The sequence below is a fragment of the Panicum virgatum genome, chromosome 5N, assembly GCF_016808335.1.
Source record: "Panicum virgatum strain AP13 chromosome 5N, P.virgatum_v5, whole genome shotgun sequence".
Taxonomy (NCBI): domain Eukaryota; kingdom Viridiplantae; phylum Streptophyta; class Magnoliopsida; order Poales; family Poaceae; genus Panicum; species Panicum virgatum.
Window position 1 is genome coordinate 18,663,775 of NC_053149.1, and position 9,930 is coordinate 18,673,704.

Sequence of the window (9,930 nt, forward strand, 5' to 3'; positions counted from 1 at the left end):
CACGAGGTCCTGCTGATGACGTGGTTGTGTACGATCACGTGCCTTGCGACCAGTTAAAAGCTCCAACAGCACAACCCCAAAGCTAAAAACTCCACTCTTGTTGCAAAACCTTTCAGTCATCAGATACCTACAGAACCAAGGACAGAGTTAGTAGGAGAGTATATGACAGGGCGATTCATAATAGAAGATATGAAAACATTGAAACATTATGGTATTTTGGTCACTTACTCAGGTGCACCATAACCGGCAAGGCCAAACCAAGGAGGAATGTCATAATATAGAGGATCCGAGTTAATCTTGTGACCAGGGTTCGATTCGAAGGCTCCAATATCAGCAATAACCTTTGCAACATCGTTGTCGAAGAGAAGTATGTTGCTTGATTTGATGACTCTATGAGTGATGCAATGCTCATAGATGAACTCAATCCCTTCTGCAGAACTTAAGGCAATATTCACTCGTTGTGCCCATGAAAGAGCTTTTCCTGGTCCGCCATGTAAGAAGCCATGTAAGAAGCCGGAGCCGGAGCCCTGCCAAACAGGGCCTACGTGGCGATGAAATGAGGAAGACAGGACACCAAGCAAACAAGCCATTTATTTACAGGGAGGCGTACACAAGAGCCATTTATAGGGGCTGAAACTTTACAGAGGGCAAAAGCCTAGCGAAAGGAAGGCGATGGCAATACAATGGTGTGTTGCACCGATACCGAAGCACCAAAGGTCGCCCATATGAAATGTTGGATGGAACTCCCTGCTGCCCCTACAGCAAGATGTTTGGGAGTCGCCACAAGCAGCCTCACTCTCCACGGCCGCCGCTTGCTGTGCCTGATATGCCTGGCAGCAAGGAGCGCAGATCCTTGACGACCATTCTCATGCTTGGCCGGAACTCCGGCTCGTATTGCACACAGCTGCACGCAATGTCAGCCATCTGCTTGCCAAAACAGAGATTAGTACTTTAGTACTGTTATTTAGAAGTACCGGTATTAGAACAAGATACAGCATGACTCTCTCTGTAGCTCTCTGTGCGACAACGAAGAACCAAAGTATTGGAGCACGGTCCTTTTTTTTCTCTCAAATACGCAGGAGAGCTTCCACTACTAGAAAACAAGTCTTAGGTCCACTCCAAAAGTACCGGTATGGAGATGAACCAGTACCTATGTTATGAATGAGCCTTAGGTACCGGTTGATCTCCATAAGTACCGGGTGATAAATTTTACATTAGTACTGGGTGGTATCACCAACCGATACCTATAGACGAGCCTTAGGTACCGGTTGGCACCAACCGGTACCTTAGGCTCATCCATGGGTTATTTCAAAAGAAAAATATCTCATTTTCAATTAGAACTGCTGTGTAGCTGAGATGGTAAATGAACAACGCGCAAGGCTAGAGGGTTCAAATCCCAACCAAAAAATATTTTGCGTGAATTTTGGAGACCTTAGGTACTAGTTATTTAACCCGGTACCCAAGACTCGAGCCTTAGGTACCGCTTTCGGAGTAACGGTTCTCCGGTACCAAAGGGCACTTTCAACCGGTGCTTTAAGCAATTTTTCTAGTAGTGTTCGCATCTTTGTACTAAACAGTAGAAAAAGTTTTACAAGAGATTACAAACAGCGTGGAGCAGCCGAGTGCTCTCCCTGACCAATCCGAGCTGCGGCACAGAATGATCATATATAAACCCCTAGGCTAGCTGCTTAACCTATCACTCGCGAAACAATACGACGAGCACGGTCGGAGAAGCATCTATAGAAAGATTATGGTTCTGCTGAGTCCAGAATGGACTTCAAGAGAGAAGGTCCTACCTAATTAAGACAAAGGAGAAGGTGGTCTTGATGGGCAAGGGCGGCGGCACGAGCCAAAGCCCCAGCAACAACTGCGGCCGAGCTGCAGCAACGACAACAATCTATACAACAAAAGCGAGAGGAGAGGAAAATTAGGGACGATGAAGTAGAATGGCCAGGACGGCAGGTATGGTGTTTAGCTGCCGCTGCAATCAACAGTGAAGTCTTATCCTCGGATTTCCTCGAACAGAGAGAGGAGTAAACACGCAACTTAAAAAGCGAGATAGAGTCTCGGTGGCCTCCACAATCTACACTATATCGAATATACTAAGATTTATGTGTATGTTTAACTATCTACCTCTGCTTTTGTATTAGAAAGAACACGTGCTATGGACACGGAATCACCCTGGTGACACATGAGTACCTTACTATAGCAAGCATAATGGCTACTAGGCTTATGGTAGCGCACAGCACGAATAGTTGGTTTAGAGATACTCTCACATCACTCATACTCCTACCAATCTAACTTTGTGCAATCATTAGGTTAGTTTGGTGGATTATGATTACTGAAATAGAGTATGTGAGAGAGACGGAGGCGATCAGGAGATAAACTATATTTCAAATGACTATGTTGCCAGCGCAAAATATAGAAATGTTTGTCATGGCTTCTTGTATGAATTAGAAGTAAAACTGCCGCAGATTTCTTCGGTTTTCGGATAGAATCTGGATCAAGAATACCTGACCAAACGGGGTCAAATTGTGAAATGGACGCATGTGTGTAATGCTAAATGTGATTTTACTTGATACTTTATCTTTTTTTTTTACTTGATACTTTTTATCTTGAATGTAGAACAGATCAACAATATGTTGAAAGTACCTGTAAAAAAAGTGAACAAAAACTAAACCTGTCATTTTCTGCGAAGGAGAAACTGCAATGCTAAAGGTGAAGTGAAACCATTGTATCTACCTAGAATACAGGACCAATAATATTACCTTGGCAAAATCTTTATGAGGGTATTCTCCTCCAAGTCTTGGATCTGCGCATTGGTGCATCCTGCGAGGTGTTCTGAGTCTTGGTGTTGCCTATTGAGTACAGATCAATGCCATGATTAGTTTCTCCTTATGATCAATTATGTATGAGGGAAAGTATCCATACCCATGACACGAGGTCCTGCTGATCACGTGGTTGTGTATGATCACGTGCCTTACGACCAGTTAAAAACTCCAACAGCACAACCCCAAAGCTAAAAACTTCACTCTTGTTGCTAAACCTTTCAGTCATCAGATACCTACAGAACCAAGGACAGAGTTAGTAGGAGAGTATATGACAGGGCGATTCATAATAGAAGATATGAAAACATTGAAACATTATGGTATTTTGGTCACTTACTCAGGTGCACCATAACCGTCAAGGCCAGACCAAGGAGGAGGAATGGCATAATATAGAGGATCCGAGTTAATCTTGTGACCAGGGTTCGATTCGAAGGCTCCAATATCAGCAATAACCTTTGCAACATCGTTGTCGAAGAGAAGTATGTTGCTTGATTTGATGATCTATGAGTGATGCAATGCTCTGCCTTCTCATAGATGAACTCAATCCCTTCTGCAGAACTTAAGGCAATATTCACTCGTTGTGCCCATGAAAGAGCTTTTCCTGGTCCGCCTCCCACGGCACCCTTTTTTCCTGCGATCACGAACCTGAATAATATGAACTTCACCTGCAAACCTTCTTAGCTTTTTACGCACAGCACAATTCTTGCAGCACTGGCAAATATGATGTTGTTAATTCGCTAGCCCCTGAATCTAAAGAAGGCCTCTTGGTTATGATGGAAGGCATAACCATTGGATGTTATTAGGAGCTTATTTGCTACCAGGTAAGCTTCTAAAGGAGTGACTATGATCCCTTTAAGAAATGAAAGACTCTTATATAAAAAAAAATTTGACCAAGATAAGCAAGTCCTAAACTATAAAAAGTAAAAACAAACATTCAATTAAAGAAAGCAAGACAACCATGCAATTGCACAGGTTAACATATAACATCTCAACAGGTGCCATGCCATTGTGATCTAAGGGCCGTGTTTGGTTAGATGAAAAAATTTTCGCGCACGTTTTTCGAGAAGAGAATCTCGTACGCATGGAGTACTAAATGAAGTCTATTTGCAAAACCTTTTTAGGGACGGGTGTAACTTTTCGAGACGAATCTAATTGTTGTAATTATTTGATGATTTGCTACAGTTGTGCTACAGTAACCATCCTCTAATCGCGCGGTCAAAGGCCTCATTAGATTCATCTCGAGATTTACACGGGGGGTTGTGGAGGTGATTTTGTAATTAGACTTCGTTTGATAGTTTAAATTTTTGGTCAAAAGTGCTACAGTAAAAACGTGAAAATGAACCAAACACGGCCAAGAAATGAATAGCACTTAACATCTCTCATGAAACATACTCTCCAGGCAAACAAACTAAAAGTATCCTGGTATAAAAGGTTTTATTATTTGTCATGACATGATCATAACAATGATTTAATATACATTGATTAAGATATACTTAAGCCAAATTTGTCAAAAAAACAACTCCATGGGTCAACCAATCTAGTTGATATAGCATCTCAACATGCCTCATGATATTTGACTAATGATGAGGACAGACAATTGCTTTCATCAAGGATACCAAAATGTACCCAGGAACAAACACAAGACTATATGGAAGAAAATGTTTTCATTGTTCATCACCATGAAGAATATCAGGCAAGGAACCACTTGACGAGTACTCGTAAACAAGAGCATGGACGGACTCTTCTATACAGTAGCTAAGAAGTTGAACAACATTGTTGTGCTCCAATCTTGAAATGGACTGAACCTGCAGCAAGAGATGAAGTTGGAAAACAATCCCTTTATACAAACATTAATGAAAAGTGCCATACCGAGGATGGTTGATAAGGTAGAATAGGCAGACATCACCTTTAATAGGAATTCATTGTCAACATCGGAATATTTAAGGATCTTCACCACACATTTCCGGCTATCTTTCAGCTCTCCAAGGAAAACTTCAGCATGTGAGCCCTGTCCGATTAGAGTACTGCAACGGAAGTTCCTGGTGATTTCCTTTAGTTCAGCAAGGGAAATGGCCAGTACTTGCCTGGGCTGTTCTATTTCGGTGGGGTTGGTTGGGTAGTTGCCGCCTGCAACAGGGAAAATTATGGTACTGATGAAATAAACTTAATATGGTACTCCCGCCAAATTTATGTGAATCTAGAAATACCAGTCAAACTTTTCAAAATTTGATTATAAAAAAGGAATATTTACATTGAAAACGTAAATATATGCAAGTTTATTTCAAAAATATTTTTTCATAGTGTTAAATTGATTGGGTTTTACACACATAGTATGCAACAATTATTCCTCAAAAAGTCGCATTTTGTAGACTGTATCACTGTCCAAACATGTATCTATGGTTGGAGAATAAATCTTTTTTTTGTTTTAGCAGTAGGCATCATTATTTATTGGTGGTGTATGGACCAGATTAGTATAACCTTTCATATTCCATAAACTTTCTTTTATAACAATATTACTGGTTAGTCCCGTATAGCATTCTTGGTTCAACTCATATTCAATTTTTCCTTCCTACCTTCTTATTTATAGCAGGAAATATTTTTGGGGACATTTATTAATTATTATATGTCACTAAACTAGAATAGCATAATATGTTCTGAGATTGACATGCTCTGTTTTTGTTAGCTAAAACCTGGTAGCTCATGTAAGGAATGACAAACTGTCTCAGTCACTAAATTCATGAATTGCCCCAGTTATTCATATTTTATTAAAAAGGTTTAATTTTATGCATACATTTATAAGTCTGACTTGAATCGAGTAAAAGAAACAGCACAAAAATAAGCTCAACATAAAATATAATATGAATTATGAAACAATAACACGGCCTTCAGTGCATGACCTTGAACGTTGCTCCATTTAATATTTTTGTTATTTTAATTACTAAACATATCATTATCACAAATCTACCGATACCATTTTTCATGTGAAAGATCTTAACACTATTGTATTTATTGGGGGGGGGGTGTCAAAGTTTTAATGGCAACCGCATGCATAGCAACATGATATCAATTTGAGAACGCAGGGAATACCTCTATCCTCTATAAGAAAAAGGAAAGGTTTCCTGAATTTTATATTAATCAGGGAAGAAATTTAAAGACATAGGCATGATTCAAGAGAAATAAAATATTATGCTTGTCAATTAGTTGGCACAAAAAAATATTAGAATAATTTCTCAAAAAACTTTGGGTAATTTAAACAAATTGAAGCAAGGAATGATGAGATAATGTTTTATAAGTGAGCTCCACATGTAAGAAACACAATCTAATAATTATTTACTAAATAATACAATACAATACAATACAATTAGGAATAGGAAAAATTCTAACTATCAACATGGTGTGGCAAAATGTGTATGTATAAATAGTATGGACTATGGAGTGTCAATGTAGAAATATGTGTAATTGAATTGCAAGAATACAACAACAACAACAACATAGCCTTTTTTCCCAAGCAAGTTGGGGTAGGCTAGAGATGAAACCCGAAAGAAACTTGTGGGATTCAAATCCATTAGAGTGGCTATTTTTTATGCTGGTTTGCCAAAACCTAACGCAACCCTCCTCCTTTACCCGGGCTTGGGACCGGCTATGCTGAGACGACTCAGGAGAGAGAGAGAGTCTTCCAGTCAGCATAGGCGGAGTTAATTGAATTGCAAGAATATCGAAAAGAAATAAGTCAAGTATGGAGATATAATTTCCCCCACTTCTCTTGTTAATACAACGTACAAATCAGTTATCTTTCATAATTACCTGAAGATTCAACCATTGCTTCCCTCCTGGGCAGCTGCAGATCTTTCCTACACTTCCTTAGTCTATCTGCCACTTCAACCATTTCAGGGCGCAATTTGTCTTCCAAAATCAAGCATTGGGCTGCTAGCTTTGCAATATCATCAAGCACCTTTATGCTTTTTCTTCCGGCCATAATTTCCTGATCAAACATTTGCCTAACTTTTTTCCCTCTTTTAAGAGCCTCAATGAAATTTTGAATGAGGTAAGTGTTTCCATCTGCCGCTTTCTTTCTGGTAATCATTTCCACCAAAACAACTCCAAAGCTATATATGTCACTCTTCGGAGTTAGAATCCCAGTCCGAGTGTACAGAGGATCCAGGTAACCTATTGAACCAATGATATTTTTGGTTTGCTGGTTCCCGTCAGAAGAAAGCAATCTTGCTATTCAAAAATCTGATATCTTCGGCACGAGATTTTCATCGAGTAGTATATTATCAGGTTTAATGTCCCCATGAAGAATAGGACTATACATTGAATGCATGTACGATAGCACTTCAGCTAACTCAATAGCAATGCTCAAACGTCTGTCCAAAGGGAAGGGAACAAGGCCATTAGCAGTACTGTGATGAAGGATGTCGCCAAAATTTCCATTACAAATATGTTCCATAACAATTGCTAGAGCATTTTCCTCAGTGCAGCAACCCAAAAGCCTTACCACATTCTTGTGGTTTATTTGAGAGTGTACTATCACCTCTTTGGCCAAGTCTTCTTCCCTGGTCCCATCTTTGTATTTCTTTACTGCCACCGGGCGTTGATCATCTAATACTCCTTTGTAAACCTCACTGAAGGCCCCTTCGCCCAGCAAAGTGCTATATCCATTGGTAATGTGCTCTATCTCCTTTTATGTGAAAGATCTCAGATTATAGTTATTGTTCACTCTCTGAAGCACCACATGTCCATTTAGTTGAAGGAAATCCCTGAGATTGTTCGCTTGGTAATCCATGTGTAGGCTTGTCCAGGAATTGAAAGCAGTTAGTCAAAGTTTGCCTGCATACAGTATCAAAGTAATGTTACTTTGCTAGAATCAATTTTGATGTTTTTTGCAAGTTATTCCTTAGTGTCCAACAGAAAATGATGAGATGCGAAAAATTCCAGCTAATCATCTTCAGTGTATAATGATGCAGGAAGATACAAGTGCATTATTGGTGTAACTTGTCTTGTTTTAACCATCTTGTTATCTGAACATTTTGCTCGGCTTGTTGAAAACGACGGCCATGGGTTTATATGTATTTCTTATGTCTGCGTCATATTCTAGTTGAATATTTCTGAACATACATCGTACTAATAATGAAACAAGCATTTATTTGTACAAAAGAATAATGGAATAAGGGTGCAGCAGAAGGATAAGCAAATTGGATGGATATGTTCCCCAAGAAGCAAATTGGATATGTTCCCGATTACCAACTATTATATTCTTCCTGTCAGTTGTCTAAGGAAACTGAGCACAATTTCTGTCCAACATCATCATCAAACCGGTTGTTTTTGTATGCTCCCATTTGTTATTCACATAAAGGTTTATGAAATAAATGAGATTGCAAAAGGGACTAATCTAATTACTGTGGTTGCACATTGCACAAAAATGGTATTCACAGGCAAATATTTTGTGAAAGCTGTGGTTAAAAGGGTGTGCATGAGTCATGACTGAGAGAGAAGGTGTGGTACACAGGCAAACAATAGATCACATTTCCTCTTACCGAATAGGAGTAATGCATACAGGATGGCCGTAGGTACTCCTGGAGCCACGAGGGCTTCCGGCGACGCGTCAATCTCATGGCTAGTTTGCGGGCGCCCAACGGGCCATACCCGCGCGACCTCGCAATTTTGCAGGTGGTGTGGCTCAGATGACATCAAAGGACAGCCGCAGAGAGCGGCAGGTCTGGGCGGGCTGAAACCGTGAAGCGCCCAGTCGCCGCCGGCACGGTCGACGACGCGCCGCCACCCGAGCGTACGGGTACGGCCGTGACAGGGCATGGCGCCGCCGCGGGCTGGCTGACGACCTGCAGCTGGGAAGATCTAAAACCTACCGACGGGTCAAACAAACAAGCCCTCGAGCAGGTGGACCTGAAGGTTCCGAAACGCAAGCTTGAAGCAGGAGCGATGCAGCCCGATTCAAATTGAGTGTCAAATTTCGCAGGTGTTAAATTTCGAAAGCCATACGAATTAAGTGCCAAATTCAGTGAGGCGTGTGCATTAGGTGTCAAATATTGAAAATTCTCGATGATCTAGCTAACCACCCCCAAGCTCTAGCGAATCCTACAAACTCAGAGCCCCTTCATCGAATTTTGACGGCAACCCTGAGCCATAACAAACGAGCTAATACTACCTTTTCTGAAAATTAAAGGAGGATCATGTCATCAGTTGCTAGTATATCAGTGGCAGTGCGTTCCAGCAGTGAAATCAAGCACGACATGTTGATCCAAGTAGCAGCGGGTACGTACCGAGCTCCGGTGGTTGTAGGGCGGGGGCCTTTCTGCACTTGTGCAGCGGCCCAGCTGAGCTAGCAGCCTAGCACAGGCCCTCAGCACTGTTCATCCATTGTTGGTGAAGTGCGGGTCGACGAGGAGAGAGACGACTCGTCAGTCGGTCAGTCAGCTTCGTCCAGAGGCATGTACAACAGTTTAGACAGCTGTTGTCTATTTATCACATACAGACAGCTAAATAAACAGTTTGTACAGTGAGTCGTCTGTTTAGCTGTCTCTAATATGTTTAATTCATTCTTTGACACAAAAATTATGGTGATCTACTATATAATTTGATCTTTGTAGCTGTTTTGATGCTTATATGTGAGAATGCATTTTATTTATCCAAGAGAACGTATAAAATGCTTAAGGAGGATTGCAATATACTTTATTATTTCATTTTATAGCATCGTGAAGATCATTATGTGGTGCTTTGGGCCTCTGGGCCATTCCCATTCGACGCCTTCGGCTGGGCCGAGCTGGTCACCAGTCAAGACACTAAAACACAGCCCATAGATCATCTCACGGCCCAACTAACGGCCTGGCAGTGTTCTTCTTCCTCAAGATGACTATGCTCTCTTCTCCTGCTGTCCGACTGAGTCGCCGCCTCATGCCGCAGGGGAGGGGAGGGCCGAGGACCAGAGGGGGATTCTTTGCACGGGATCCTCATCGCCGACGCATACCGCAGCAACTCGTACAGCGGGTGCTTGGAGCCATCGCTTTGCATCGGAGCACGGGCTTTTGCCGTCGACGGAAGAAGCGACGGCCGATCAACACCGCCGCGCCTGTGACCTGTCTTT

At 41.4% G+C, this 9,930-nt stretch overlaps 1 pseudogene; it reads right to left on the reverse strand.

The window, feature by feature from the left end:
* Positions 1–568: 568 nt before the first annotated feature.
* On the reverse strand, positions 569–9,075 carry LOC120673769 (annotated as a pseudogene).
* Positions 9,076–9,930: the final 855 nt, after the last annotated feature.